We start from the raw sequence: 16693 nt of genomic DNA on the forward strand, positions 1-16693 counted from the left end.
GTGGGATTTCTCAGTGAGTTCCTTTGTTATTGGTGTGCAAAAGTCATCACCAAATGGAAATGTCATGTCTGAGTGACGGGTTTTGCATCCAGTGGTGAAGGCATACCCAAAATACAAGGGGAAAAAACTTAATTCCCATAAAAATGAGCAAAGTCACTAATGAAAATCTCTCCCTATCCAAATTAAAATCATCAACGAAATAAATCCCCCCAACTGATGAATGTACCCAGTTCAAATTTTATTAATAAAACCTAATTTGTTTTCCCAATTTTATGGATTAAATTCCCCAGTTATGTTATTTATTCCCACCACCTTTTCTTCTTGAATCACAAAATAAATGTCAATTTCAAAAGTTAGATGGTGAATATTCATCTCTCTCCCTAGAATCTTGTGGGTGGGAAGCTTTCTTCCTGATTTAGAAGGGGAAAAAAAAACACAATTTAAATATGAAGTATACATAAAGGAAAAAGAAATGGGAAAATTATTATAAAATAGTCTTTTTTTCTTTTATTCCCTTTTTATCCCCATTCCCCACTCTCATTACCTTCTTCCCCACAGGAGACCATTCTAGTATATTTAATGTGCATTGCATTTTATGTATGTATCTTGTAAATGTGCACTGTCGTTGGGTACATATGTTTTTTTTGGTTTTTTTTTTTGCGGTACGCGGGCCGCTCACTGTTCTGGCCTCTCCCGCCGCGGAGCACAGGCTCCGGACGCGCAGGCCCAGCGGCCATGGCTCACGGGCCCAGCCGCTCCGCGGCATGTGGGATCCTCCCGGACCGGGGCACGAACCCGCGTCCCCTGCATCGGCAGGCGGACTCCCAACCACTGCACCACCAGGGAAGCCCTACATATGTATTTTTAATTGTTGTTACTGGTGTTTGTTTCTTTCTTATTTTCATTCGCTCTGTGTTTCTAAGATCTATCTATGTAGTTATATGAACAACTGACCTTTCGATTTTAACTGCTGTAGAACATTCCATGATGTGCATCCGCCACATTCCACCTTTTCATTCTGCCAGGGATGGACACCTTGTTGGCCTCCAACCCCTGGCCACTTTAAACAACACTATACTAAGCATCCTTGTTCATGTCCCTTTACAGACTTTATAAAACAAATGTTCATGCATCCTATTCACAAATCGCCGTGTGTGTCCACATGCCTTTAAATGAGGTGCAAAAAGAATCCAGTAAACATACAGATTTATAAAGCTGAATTTAGATTTCCTCAATTCTTTCTTTATTTTCATAATGAAAATGTTCAAAAAGCTGTTAACATTATGACTTTGAAAACATAACGAATCACTTGTTCTTAAATTTATTTTTTATTTTTTTGGCCACATTGACGGCTTACAGTTCCCCGACCAGGGACTGAACCCGGGCCTCCTGCAGTGGAAGCGTGGAGTCCTAACCATTGGACCGCCTGGGAAGTCCCACAAAGAATCTCTTTAGAAACAAATTATTTCCTGATCAGTAATAGCCTGTGAAGAAAAACAAAGCACGTTAAAAAAAATCAGATCTGTTGTATTCATTTAGAGCAAACACACGCTCACAGTAAAATCTCCCAAGATTCGTACAGTGAGTCCACTTTTTTCCAGCTGAGCCGTATTACAGTTTTTCGGAAGTGCTGCTGTATCACAAGCAACTGGATGAGACAGGTGCACGTGGTCTCTGTTTCCGCACAGCCTGCTTCTGTGACAACAGCATTCTTGTCCTCTTTTCAATTTTACCTCCTCCTTGAAAGGGGAAAAGTCAGACACATCTCTAGATGCAGCAGGGGTCTCAACCTGCCCTCTGTCCCTCTGGGAAGTTACAACTCTTACACTGTGAATATCTCTTACATGTCAAAATGTCCAACCGATTCAAAAGATGGATTTTTCAACATACTCTTCCATCTTGTCCAGGCCTGACATTTTTGGTCCATATTCCCCTTCGGATCTGGTAGCTCCCTACTTAGTGGCAGTTCGCAGCCCAAGCTGGAGACCTCCCTGCTTGTGAGTTGGTGGCCATTTCCTGGTCATCTCCATGGGTGGACAGTTTTTTCCTTCAAGTTTAGCGGGTCTCTGTTTGTTCTGGGACCCAGCTCCAGCTCTCTTAAAGGAGTCCAGTGGGGCAAGGGACTTGCATATCTTGAATCCTTCTCTGTGAATGAATCCTTCTCCAGCTCCCCTTCGGACATGGAGCCTTTGTGACTCCCGCAGTTACAGACTTCGGCAAAAATAGCTTTTCGGAGGTTCCTGAGCCCTCCATAACTGCTGGGAGAGTGAATAATCTAAGCTGTGGTTTGGTCACCTGTCTTGCCTCTCAGTGCACGTGAAGACCCTCGAATCCTCTTTTAAACAGAGGTGCAAGGATAGTCAGGAAACTTTAGGGATGGTTAATAAAGAAGGAAGCTTTCCCACCCAGATACTAAAGTGCATCAGGTTGTGACAGCTGAAACAGTTTAGACCTGGCACACAGAATGGTACATGAGTAGAATGGAAGAGAAAGTCTTGACATAGAGCAAGAACCTGGAGGAACTTAGCATATGGAGATGACAGCATCTCAGACCAGTGATGAAAGATTGGGTGATCCAAGACACAGTGTTAGGAGTCCTGGTTAATCATTTTTTTGGGAAAAAAAGTTAGATCCCTACCTCACACCAGAAGATGAAACATCTAAATGTTAAAAAAAATAGAAAGGGGGGCTTCCCTGATGGCATAGGGGATAAGAATCCACCTGCCAACACAGGGGACACGGGTTTGAGCCCTGGTCCGGGAAGATCCCACATGCCACAGAGCAGCAAATCCCGTGCGCCACAACTACTGAAGCCCGCGTGCCTAGAGCCCATGCTCTGCAACAAGAGAAGCCACTGCAATGAGAAGCTCGTGCACCGCAACAAAGGGTAGCCCCTGCTCACCACAACTAGAGAAAGCCCGCGCGCAGCAACGAAGACCCAATGCGGCCAAAAATAAATAATAAAATAAAATAAATAAATTTATTTTTTTAAAAAAAAGAAAGAGGGTAGGAGAAAGAAGTCATCAGTAGATTAGAGAATACTGGCGACTATTTATACAACCCCAGAATAAGGAAAGTTCTATAAGCACAGCAACAAAGGCAAACACCGTACAGGAAATATTGATAGATTTCACCAAAAGCAAAAAGGAGACACTTTTCTGTCTATAAACCCATCAAAAACAAAACTTAAAGGCAGGGGCTTCCCTGGTGGCACAGTGGTTGAGAGTCCGCCTGCCGATGCAGGGGACACGGGTTCGTGCCCCGGTCCAGGAAGATCCTACATGCCGCGCAGCGGCTGGGCCAGTGAACCATGGCCGCTGAGCCTGTGCGTCTGGAGCCTGTGCTCCGCGGCGGGAGAGGCCACAACAGTGAGAGGCCCGCGTACCGGAAAAAAAAAAAAAAAGAAAACTAAAAGGCAAAATAGAACTGGGGGAAATATTTATAGCATATACGCCAAGTTGTTAATATCAGTATAGTAAGAATTGTCACAGACCAATAGGAATAAAGATGAGACGGATGATGAGCCCCAGAGAAGACACCGTTGCTTGAGGAAAGTTGCCAGCGGCCTGGTAATATGTTGATCACATCACACCCCTTCTTCGCCTAAAGGGACAGCAATTTGTGCTTTTTAGATTTTTACCTACGGCGGATAAGGGTTTGCCTGCCCTGTCTACAGTATGTCTGCCAGCACTCCCGTCTGTGGACTGGCAGAACTGGCATGATATTCTGAATGACATGGGCTCAGCGTGAGTGACTCATTTTTCGGAAGAAAGGAGGGCTGACAGTGGCACACACAATGGGTTCCACTGGTCTTCCTCCACACCCCATCAGCTGGAAGGAGCCAGCCTAATGTAACAGTGGAGCGCTCTGTCCAAGTCTTAGCCAAAGTGCTGGCTCTGGGACAACACCCTGCAGTGCTGGCAGGACGAGCTCCAGGATGCAACATGAACCGATGAGCTGTTTGCAGAGCTGTGTCGCCAGTAGCTAGAATACACAGGTCTGGCAGGAAAGGAGAGGCTGCTGTTTTCTTTCTTTGTGGCTTCCATGGCTGTGGACACTGTCATTGCCATTATCTTTATAAGGACTGTCATTCCTTGTTTTCACAAGTGCCGGAGCCAGCACCGCAGCCTGTGCGTCCCCTTCCTCCTGTGTAGCGCTGGGATGCTGCAGCTTGCCGGGCGTCTCGCCACCACGCTTAGCACCAGAATTCAGACCCTTGTTGCCCCCCGCCCAGTGAGAGATCCAACTCCAGGATCCCAGCCCGAGGGTCTGCTTCCTAGGGCTACTTCTGGTGCCGAACATCCTAGTTTGGGTTCCCCACCAAGCAGACTCTTGAGACTAGACTGTGAGAGTGAGAAGTGAATCTGGAAGCTTCTTGCTTCCTGCCTCAGGCCCAGGAAACCCAAGGATCCTGCTCGGGACTCACACATGTGTAACCTGGGTGATCAAGGCAAGTTGTCTCTCACGATCAGTGGGGGACAGAGCCAATGGCTACAGGCTTCTCTGATCTCCGAGGAAGACCGTTCTGGATGCATTTCATCGACTCCTCAGAAGGCCCCATGGGACTGAGCGCTGTTGCCCACATAGGTGGCCAGCTTGATAACACATCCTTGGATCAGCTGTCCCCTCTCCCCCATTTTACTTCCACCGTCCTTCACTTCTGTTTCTTGGGATTAATTCCCAAATAGACTATCTTCATGGAAGCTTTGGGGGGAATCCAGGCTAAGATACTTAAGGTCCCGTGCACTTATGGAATTAAGCTTCCATTACAAGTCATTTCTGTGTTCCTTCCTTTTATCCATATGAATCTGATTGATGAATGGTTACAACATCAAAACTCAATATCTTCCCAAACTCCTCCCCAGACCTCAGGCAAACTGTCCACTTTGCGGCTCCATCATTGTTTACCCTGACATTCCTCTGCACATGGGTGTTCTCAATATCATTACGTAGAGTGGTGATCCTCCAGCGAGGGAAAATAGTGCTAGTTTATTGTTCACAGTTAATTCTCCGTGGGACTTTGACATTTCTGCCTGTCTTACAAGCTGAGGCTTCTCTGTTTGCTCCAGGCTGTTGTTTTTCAATGATATCTACACAGTGAATGGCCTTGGAAGATAAAGACTGTGTTTGCCTCTGGAGCAAAGGGCAGGCATATTTACTGCCAATTAAAAAAGATTCGGGTTCCCTAAGTTCAGGGTTCCTGTCCTCAAATGCAGGTGTCACGTGGCATTCTTTCTGTCACCTAGACCTCTTTATGTCATCCTGTGGAAGCAAAAAATCCAACCAAGCAAAAACCCCCACTGTCTCTCTGGCTGTTGCTATTACTATGAGTCCCAAAGTCCTTTGCTCTGACCCAGGAGACCTGTGTCTTGTGCCAGCATCCATGGAATGGTGACAGGCTAACTTGGTAGATTGCAAGTAGGATAAAATCTTAGGCAGTTCTTCACGGCTCTTGATGTGTGCTGTTTTAGTCTTTACCGAGACCCTAAATCCACCTAGTGAAACTCCCACTGTGTTCTTCCCTCAGCCTTCTGTTATTGCAAGAATTCCTGTAGCGGTCACTCAGCCACTGTTTACTGAGGCCCTTCCCTGCGCCCGGCGCTCTTCTAAGGCCAGGACTAACTGAAACAGACAAAATCCTCACCCCCTTGTGACTTACATTCCAGTGAAGCCCTCATCTGTGCTATCGGCTTTCTCTCTTTGTTTTGTCCGTCTCTCTCTAGATAACATGAACCTAAATTCACCAACGACACTCCAGTGAAACGGGTTTCTTCTCCGAATTTACTCTCACATCAGTATGCCAGCTCCTCCCATTCTGAGAGCGAGATCCCAGATTCTGTTCCTTACTCAGCCACCAGCTCTGTGACCTCGGACGTGTCCCTTTCGCTTTCACAAGTCCTCGGGTCCTAATGGGTGCGATGAGGTGTATCCTGCTGAGCGGCTGGAGGGGCTGGAGGAGGCCCTGTGTGTACAATCACCACATTTCTGTGCAACACACGGGGACCCTTCAGTCGTTCTCCCCATCCCAACCCTAGTCCAGTCCTCAGTAAGGACTGGTTAGAGAGACGGAACCCAAGCGCTTCTAATTTTCAGGGTTTCTCTCATTTCTGACTCACGGTTGCTCAGACCTCACGTTGTGTTTGCCCTCCTTTCCCACCCCGATTGCCACAGTCTCCTCAGCTTATTCCTCCCATAATATGGTGCAAAAAACGAACAACTCCACACACAGAACATGGCTTCCCGCACTGAGCAGCAGCTCCAGACACTTCATCACCAAGTAGATTAGAATAACACTAACTTTTGCTACCATAGCAACTGCTGTTGGTTGCGCAATAGCCGACTTTTCAAAGCTACTTAAAAATGCTCAAACTATTTTGCATAAAGTGGATTTACATCACCAAGAGTAGTGGCTTTCCTTTCCCCTTGAGAGTCTTCTTTAAGAAATTGAAAATTTTCCCCCTCAGAAGAATTTCATAATTTAGTTTTAAAAGAACCATTTTAAACCAAAGTTTTGCCAATAGTTTCTTCATGCCCTTGTAAAGACAAATACAAATTAAAAATAAGAGGCTTACGCCTCCCTGTTGAAGCAAGAGGAGACTTCTCCCCTTCCCTTTTCTTAGAGCATTTACTTTGGAAACTTGTAATTGTTCCTCTGTCTCTTTGAAATGTATGCAAATCTTTTTAAAAAGCTAAATAAGCCTCTTGCCAGGTTTATGAGCAGGAATGTCTTTCTCCAGGACCTGGGAACCATCTCTTTGAAATGCCAGGCTTGCGGAAGATGGTGCCCTTATCTCCCTGTTTCTCTGGGAGGACAGAAGCCTCCGAGCTGCAAAACTACCTCCTGTCATAAAGGTAGGAGAAGTTAATTTTTCCTTTGGATAAATCCAGTTAGCACAGGGGGTTACCCCAACTACCAAGTGAATTCATCTTAAGATGAATTATGTGTGACCAATGATGCTGTCAAGTCTTTTTTACTTGAGGGCTAGTTATTGTTTATCTTCAGACCGTGTATGTAATTGGTTGTATCTGCTCGGCCGTATAAAAGGACGAGATTCCTTTCTGTCTTTGCTATCTCCTAGCGGATTGCCTGAGAGGCGCATCGCATTCTGGTTTAATGCTTATTCAATAATAAAATTGTTTTCTTTCTTTTCTACCTCGATGGAGAGGTTTCCTGGGTTGGGAGGAGAATTTGTTTTTAATTCTATTTCCCCAACGCCCACCAGAACCAAACATTTAAAACAGCACTCATGGAGTATATCATTATGAGGTTTTGTTAAAAGCTCTGGAGGAAGTTGCCAGGGAATTATAGGAGGAGAAGGAAACTGTATCCAGCTTTCCCTTTATTTACTCTGCCCCAAGGAAGGTGAGGCTTCCGTTCAGAATCAGCCCTGGAAGCGGTCCTCCGATAACAGCCTTGGGAGATTCTGGAGTTCCGGACCAGATAATAGTGGAGGGTCTTTTCCTTTGCTTTTTTAGGAAAACAAAGAATCAACACCTAGACCTGAGATGCTAAGTCTGCAACCCATCTCACAAGTTAGGGAACACCTAGGTACCAGTCACAACTCCAGGGGGCGCCATTCCCACTGTCGCCTGTGTGGATGACACCCCTGGGGTCTTGCGGTGCCAGCCTGCACCTCTCTATATTGTGGCCGTGTCCCTTAAAGAGTTTATTTCAGAAACCCTGGGTTCAGTTCATCTATAACCGCCTACTGCCACTGCCTGAGAAGGATCCAGGGAGAAGTCCAGACAGAAAACTCCAACATCCCAAGAATTGACTCTGCTTCTTTTGTCTCCAGCTGACATTTTTCTTCTCTTCTTTCCTTCCTTTCTTTTCCTAACCTCTCTCTGGTAGAATACAAGATCTTAAAGAGCAGCAGCTTCCTCTTCCTGTTTACTCCTGAGCCCCCAGCATGCAGCAGTGCTTGGCATGCAATAGACCCTCAACAGGCGAGACCAGCACGCTTGTTTTCTTGTTTCCTTCATTGCCATTTAGCACTATCTTCTCCAAGTTTTGAAAGAGACTTTTGTATTTCTGAGCTCAGCTTCCTGCCTGGCCTCCAAGCCCCTCAGATATTTCAGGTGGAGTCTTTTCACATTGAGCTGTTGGTCCATTCTGACTTTTATAAACACTGAATAGAATTACATTAAATCTTTGAAAAAAAAATCTAATCTAAGGTAATCTCATGTTTCAGATTTCCCACGTTTCCCACTTTTCAGATGTCTCCTGGTGGAAGCATCTTTTCTCAAGCTTTGGGAAACTTGAGGACCTGTGACATTATGGAACCAGGAACTTAAGCCAGTGAGGCTTTTCCCAAGGGACGTATTGAGAACTGAGCTGCCCTGAGCTGTTGACATTTAGACAAAAAGCAGAGAAGGGTCGGCAAGGAGAGTCCAGAAGCAGGGATATGCACCTGGGCTGATGTCAGAGCTTGGTCCAGACCCCAAGTTACAGGCCTGCCGAAAGACTGGAGAGAGCGGGGTTGAGAGGTTTTGAACATACAGGATTGCATTCCAAATACATCCTCAGGCAAGAGAAGTAAGATGCCAGAAACTCATATTAGGAAGCAAAAGAACTTCGAAAAGCTATAACGCTGTGGGGGAATTTTAAACATTCACATTTCCTAAACTAGTCTTTCTTCTGAGAAATGACTTGTCTTTCAAAACCATATGGCAGGAGCACACTCAACGTATAATAAAATCCTTGGTTTTGGTAATTATGATGAAGCTGTCGCAGTGTTAAATGATGCCACCTGATGGATTGTGAACACGCAAGTGCCACCATCAGCAATAGCTGGGAGTTTATTATTTTTAACAATCTCTGAAGGCCTGAGAAGGAATGAAGCAAGTGCCAACGGTTGCTCTTGGCCAGCTTACGGCTCAGAGAAGAAAGAGGGAATGAGGAGGAGGACGAGGAGGAGGAGAAACAGGATAAAGAGAAGAAAATAATATGGAGAGGGGGCAGAAGAGAATCTATTTTTTTCTTTTGATAAAAGTCATTACACTGTCAACAGAAGGTACTTTAAGTAGAGACTTGATTTTTCATGGAGCAGACACAGTTTGCGTGAAGAGACGGTCATCTGTTGAGTGCCACCTCCTGGTACAATCCCCTTTTGGAGCTAAGGGGCCAACACCAAGCTCATGGGGGGGCGGAAGAGTGGCAGGGGCAGGGAGGGCCATGACAGAGGGGGGTAAGCTTCAGTGGGTGAACATATTTATTTATAAGAAGCGATCCCCCTTTTCCTATCACCCCAGACTGTATACACACATTCAGGAGTCTGTCCTTCAGGGGAAAAAGAAATACAGTGGAGGGGCAGACCCCCTCTTGGTCTCACTTGCTGCTCCCTTGCAGTGGACTCAATAAATCTCGCTTTCTACCCTCACTTCTGGCTTGGTAAATTCTTCTACCACACGCGTTGCTGACGCCATTGCCGAACTCTGTGGCATTTTGGTGGTCCATACGGGGAGGCCTCTCTCTCCTCTCTCTGCCCTTTCCGATCCGTCTTCCAACACGTAGCGATCAGCCTGCTGACTCAGGGCAATTGAAGGTCCCCGAGTCAATTGAAGGTACTCCTTGGTGGGACCCAAAGGCCTCCGGGATAGGACTCCGACTCCCTAAGGGGTACATTCTGGAAATGGTCTTTTCTCCTCTCCAACACTGCCCACGGCCTGAGGTCCCTGGAGACTAGGGATTGTGCGTCCTGGACTAGGCGACTCTTTGGCAGACCTGAAACCTGGTCCCATACCGACCAACCGTCCCTGCCTAATGGGGTGACAGTGTCCTTTGGCCCTGGCCTTGGGACTCCTAACTTCCACACCTGGCGCAGTAGGCAGCGGCAGCTTGTCCAGGGCGAATCCAGTCACACTGTGAGATCCCCTTTCTCTTTCCACCCTCCCTTGAGGACCATCCATCCTGATCCGCCAACATCTCCAGATATTAATACTTCAAATGAGTTGCCACAAAACTGACTTCATTCCATCAAGCTACAAATGGTGACAAGATAAGGATTCCAACCCCTAGCATCAACACAGCTGACTACTCTTGAACAGTGCTCCCAAAATTTCTATTCACACACACTCACATAGCCCCACGGCTAATCAGCAAAGCTAACCGGGACCCCATGTCGCTGCTTCTCAGCAGGAAGTAGCCCAAGATGATGTCATCACCTAGATGTCAATGATTTGACTTTGCTGATCTGTCAGGGGAGAAATGTGGAGCTTAACAATAGAACAGGCATCTTAGGCTGGGGAGGTCCTTTCGAGATAAGACAATCCCACCCTCCCCCAATGGAAAATTACCAGCAGTTACAAACAGTCAGCATGCCAGGAAGATTGAGCAACAACACACCCAGACCTAACTACCGTATGGGTGGAACATTAACCCAAGGGTGACCAGAAGGGACCATAAAAGAAGCCCAGTGTCTCTCCCCCAGGCACAAACCCCCTTTTGATCTCGCCTGCTGCTCCCTTGCAGTGTATTCAATAAATCTCACTTTCTACCATCAAAAAAAAAAGAAAAAAAAAAAGAAAAAAGAAAAATACACTGGAGGGCTCTCTCTAAAAAAATTGAGTGGCCCTGAGCCAGGAACATCCCATCTGGTGTGTGTAGGAGTCACCCTTGTAGATCACCAACTGGTTTCCTGCTTGTTACCCTAAGCTAACAAGGCCACCAGCATGCACAGAACTCTCTCTCAGCTTTCTTATTGTTTCATCTTTGCATATGAAAAATAAGGACCATCATGCATTTGAAGAAATCCTCCAGAATGAAAGAGAGAGACCAAAGAAACAGAAAAAAATGACCCTAGAAAAAAATAGATTAATTTGGGGGAAGAAAAGGGAACTTAAAAAAAAAAAACACACCTTGAATTAGTATCCATAGAGACTCTAGAAGGTATATTCATTAACCAAGAACAGAATCCCATGAAAAAGTAATGGTTAGGGAAAAAGAAAGCACTTAGAAATTAAGAATGATATCACCAAAAGAAAGTTCAAAAGAAGAGATGGAAGATAAACATGAAGAAATACTTTAGGAGGTTGAATAAAAAGACAAATAGAAGGAAAAGATGAGGGAATCAATTGAGGAGGGTCAATATCTGAATAATTGGAATTCCAGAAACCTAGAACAGAGAAAACAGAGAGACAGAAATAATAAAAAATAATGCAAGATTATTTCCCTTGGTGAGCTGAGGGCACACCAAGTGACAAGAACAAGGAAAGAAAATCACTACCTAGCCATACTGTTGTGACATGTCAGGCCACTAAGAAGAGCTTAAAAAACTCCAGAAGTAATGCATGTTATCTCAAGAAGAACAAGAGTTAGATTAGCAGTGGCTTTCTCATCTACAGCACTGGATTCTGGACAAATAGAACAATGCCTTCCAAGTTTTGAGGGAAAATTACTATTATTAAACATTTTAAAATGTATTAATCCATTTAAAAATAATAAACCCATTATATGTTAACATAAATGACATTTTAATTAAAAATAACATTTTTGAAATCTTTTTAATGTCTAGTTTAGTAGAAGACAGCTGGAGTCTCATATCTGCTTCTGCCGTCAGTCTGTGTGATTTCTTGTTTTGGTTGAGGGAAACGATTTTAACCTAGAGTTCTATACCCAGCCAAACTGAAATTAGAAGGTAATATTAAGATATTTTCAGACAATCAGGGACCCTGAAATGTTACTTCCTACATCCATTTTTTTGGGGAGAAGCTATTTGAGAATGTGCTTCAGCAAAGCCAAAGAGTAAACCAAAGAATGCAAAGACCTGGGGTTCAGGAAACTTAGGAAATCAACCCAGAAAGTCAGAGGGAGGTTGCGCAGACTGCTCTGTGAGACAGAGCAGAGATCCTTGGGGAAAAGGGTGACTTGATAGGATAGGTGATATTGTGGAGCATGTGGAAAAAAATGGAAATATTGATAATAGAAAATGGAGAATAATATAAACTGATAAACTTCAGGAGAAACAAATAGGTGTGAAAGAGTGAGCAGTAATCCTCACTCAGCAGTGAATGATTGTCCTAGAACCACAAGAATGCAAACACTGCTTTTTTTTTTTTACCTCTTTATTGGAGTATAATTGCTTTACAATGGTGTGTTAGTTTCTGCTTTATAACAAAGTGAATCAGCTATACATATACATACATCCCCATATCTCCTCCCTCTTGCGTCTCCCTCCCACCGTCCCTATCCCACCCCTCTAGGTGGTCACAAAGCACCGAGCTGATCTCCCTGTGCTACGCAGCTGCTTCCCACTAGCTATTTTAATTTGGTAGGCAAACACTGCTTATTGAATTTCAGCACTTAGTTACATCCTGTAGACAAAGTAAAGACGACTTAATTTTTGTTTCAGAACAGGATGCTCCTGCTACTGGTGTTAAAACGCAAAGGTAAAAGTACAGCTGGCAAAAATAGAAACACGGAGGGAGGGGAAAATATCGGTAGCTGAAGGGAAGCAAGGGTTACTGAGCTTCTCATCTTAGAAAGGGGAAGGAACTGATGGAAAAGGAAATACAGCATCCTTTTGTCGCTCACATTTACAAAAGTAACCAAAAGAGGATCCCTAACTAGTGCTGTGGCTATCGAGACGTTGGGGAAGGGTGAAGGGAAGGGAGAGGTTTTAGACAGCCACATCCTCATCTGATATAGCAAAAACTCAACCGTGCAATCCATTGATAAATCAAGAAATAGTGGTGGAAACCGATTATATCGCGAAATGGAGTTAAATGCCAGATCAGCTAAAAATAGAGAGATGGGAAGAGGAAAGGCAGGAGATCGCTGCCTCTATTAACTGTGTTTTAAAATCAATTGAAGGACAAAAGAAAAAGAAATAAATAGGTTTGTGTGGTCCAGGCCACCAATATACATGATCAAATCGACCTCATTCATTCTTGTCTTGTGTTTGTGATATTGAGTTAGGGGAGGTAGAAATTAGAATCTGGTCTGGTCTCTTTCAACCTACATATCGAATTTGGACCACAATGCGCCAGAAGAGCCTTCACTGATCACGGTATGCAAATGAAAACCCACCCTTTTCCACATAACATTGTTCTTTCATATTGAATCCTATCTCCGTAGGAGGACTGACAAATCTTCTCTATTATCAACCATAACTTAATCTGCTTTCAGTGGAGGGCTGTGGAGGTACCAGTAGTCAGAGGTGAAATGGGGTAGAAGACAGCGTTCCCTCTTACAGTGGCTTCCGTGGTGACCATGACTCCCAAGGAGAGACTCTGAGAAAAGTCTTGATCTGTCACCTGCCACCATCTTGGTGAATGCATTGGAAGATCGATCCAGATGCTAAAGAAAAGCCAGCCCATCAAATCGAGCACTGGAATCAAAACTGAGATTTAGCTGCAACTTCTGATATTCAGAAGGGGGAAGAAAGGCACCAAGGAAGCAGGCTTTAAGGGAACCCTTCTAACCAAAAGGGGGCGATTCTAAGTCAGGTGACCGACCACATTAAGAATAACCAACCTGGTGCACCAGATGTAAATGGAGGCCTGAATGCCAAAAAAGTCTCAAATTCTCTGACTGGAAGAAATGTCCCGTTATCATTTTGTAAAGAGCAGGGACTCTCTAAACCAAACGTGTTCATCATGGAGTTCATTCAATAGTGGTTTATTTAGAGCCAACTTAAGATTTGGGGGAAGGGGCTTCCCTGGTGGCGCAGTGGTTGAGAGTCCGCCTGCCGATGCAGGGGACGCGGGTTCGTGCCCGGTCCGGGAAGATCCCACATGCCGCGGAGCGGCTGGGCCCGTGAGCCACGGCCGCTGAGCCTGCGCGTCCGGAGCCTGTGCTCCGCAACGGGAGAGGCCACAACAGAGAGAGGCCTGCGTACCACGAAAAAAAAAAAAAAAAAGAGAGAGAGATTTGGGGGAAGAAGGAAGAGAGATTTCTTGGTCTCGATTGCATTTATCCATGAAATAGTCTCTAGGCTTCTGGGAGTTGATCTCTATAACTCCTAAAGATATAGGATTTTGGCAGTTGTCCGATTAAATTTCCAGATGTGGATTTCTTGGCTAAAAACGCAGTTTGATGATGGTAGTGGGCATTGACCACATTTTATGGATTCTTGTAACCTTTTGAGCCACGTTGCTACATTCAGAGAATTTCCATCCTTACAAGTCCCATCTTCTTCCCTAAATGAGAACCTTGAAAACTTACTTCCCCGTCTTGCTTGGTGTCTGACACACACACACACATGACCTCATATATATTAATCAGACTCGTCTACTTGAGGCTCTATTTGGAAAGAGAGGAAGGTGAGGAAGAGGCTCTGGGTATCCATTTTGCCGATGCAGGTGCTGGCGAGACACCTGACTTTCGGAGGTGGGGTGACTGCAGGGTGGAGTGTCCACAGTGGGACAGTGGAGGTGGCAGCAGTGAGAGAGGCTTCATCCACAAGACAGCTTTGTGGTGTGGTTTTGTTCATTGATCTGGAAATCTTAGGCTCCAGGCTCAGCTTTCCCAACAGGTCAGAGAGCAATGCACCATCCTTTGATGAACTCCTTTGCTATTCAATCAGCTACACACAGTCTCTGTTGCTTGCAGCCAGGAACCCTGATCACTACGGTTGTCTGTGCTGATCCAAAGAACCAGGTAACTGCCAGACTGCTCTGTCAAATGAGAGCATATCCATCCAACAGAAGTATGGTTAATTTATGTACTTATGAACGTATTTGTTTTGTACAGACACCCATGTATGATTAAGGGTGGGTGGGGAAATTGGTCTCTTACGGACATGAATGAAGTTGGAACTCCAGTTTTAGAGACAGTGCCCCAAAGTTTAATACGCTGACATTTTATTTGGTTTTCAAACAGAGTGCTAACTAACTTTGACTTATTATGGCAGGAATGGCTGACAATATAATTATTGATTGTGCCTCTCAGTCATCTTATATTGTACAAAAAGTAGATCTTTATTCCTCATTGAACTTCTGGAGCATGGGTGGGTTTTCCTGCTTCCATGTGATTGTGAAGGAACTGAGGTTTGGATATCTTAGAAAATGTTTTCATTGTATTATTTTAAAGTGCACTTAAATCAAGTTGTTCTTTAAAAATTTCAGAAGAAATTCAGATTCAACATGAGAATGCACCAGAAGTCTATTTACTAAAGGTCAGTTCAGTCCAAGTTTTCTGGAAGGATTATTTTTAAGTGACAGAAATGACAAGAGAGGGCTTCAGATTCAAAGACCATAACTTGGCAGGATTTCTATTGTGGGAATGCCAGCTCAAAGGAGACACTAGAAAACAATTTTTCTGGCAGAAGATCAGAATTTTAAACGAGTTTGTGTAATTTAATACCCACAAACTGGCAAAGTGGGTCTGTGATGGCTTAAACCCAAAGGAAACTCCCAGGACCCCTTAGTCATCCAACAGGAAACAGGCTTCTAGGGCAGTGTATTCTTCAGAAGGGAAATAGCTCCCCAATCTCTGATGTCATGGAGAATAATGGACAAGAGATTTTCTCAGTGTGCAAAATTGGGGGCACCCATAGTGATAGACCAAGAAATTCACCCCATGGCTAGACATTGGAGCCCTTGTAATCCTTGTATAGAGGGTGTGGCCTACACTATTGTTTGGGGACTGTGCTTCTTGGTTTCCCCTTTTTCCTTTTCTCAACAGGTGTACGTGTGTGTGTGTGTGTGTGTGTGTGTGTGTGTGTACCACTATTTCTCCACCATTGTATACTGTGTTTAGGGGTGGTTAAATGTATCATTTAATCATAGGTTGTGTGACCATTAGGAGCCACATCCAGATCTGACTGTGAGAAATGCACAAGCATTGATATATATTTGATGTAGGTAGGATAGCTGCATCGTGTTAGGTGGGCATTTAAAGACAATATGCAGAGGAAGAAATGTGTGTATATGTGCACGTATGTGTGTGTACACCTGTTGGGCGTTCAAGGGGTGTAGGTAGGAGACTGCTTGAGTTTCTGACTACTCAGCACAATTTTCCACATCCTTTCTCTGATAAAAGTAGTTCACTTTTTCTTTGGGAAACTCTCTCTGCCTCAAACTCTGTTGTTTTTATGGGATTGTTTTTTCGGCTGTGCCACACGGCTTGCGGGATGTTAGTTCCCCGACCAGGGATTGAACCCAGGCCATGGCAGTGAAAGCATGGGGTCCTAACCACTGAACCGCCAGGGAAATCCCTGATGGGATTGTTAATCATGGTGACTAATATTATTTTGGCTGCAGAGTTGGGGCACATGAGCCAGGCCTCTACCATGAAGAGTAACCATGCTCTGGACCACGGTGACTGTTTTAAAGATGAGCGTTTGACACAAATTGGGCTACCAGAGCCCCAGCTGAGATCTTTCAGCTAATGGAGAAGACTGTCTCTTTTCTACGAGGCTTGGATGATGTGAGCCTGCAGATGCCAGTGGCCAAACAGCCTGCCACACGCAGAGAACATGACTCACTCGTGCAACAGCTAGTATTCGGTGAGTACTTACTACGTACCAGGTGCTGCTCGAAGTGCTGAATATACTTTTTCTCATTTAATCTATGCGACAACTCTATGAAATAGATTTTATTATGTCCTCATTTTGAGAACGTTGAGACAAAGAGGGGTTAAGTAACGTATCACTTACATTCATGGTGGAACAAGGGTTCGTATTCAGGAAGTCTGACTTTGTAGCTTGAGGCTTTAGCTGCTATGCTACATTGTTATGCTGTACTGCATGGC

This window comes from Aethalodelphis obliquidens, unplaced genomic scaffold, assembly GCF_003676395.1.
Source record: "Aethalodelphis obliquidens isolate GAN/ISIS:26980383/991018 unplaced genomic scaffold, ASM367639v1 scaffold65, whole genome shotgun sequence".
Classification (NCBI taxonomy): domain Eukaryota; kingdom Metazoa; phylum Chordata; class Mammalia; order Artiodactyla; family Delphinidae; genus Aethalodelphis; species Aethalodelphis obliquidens.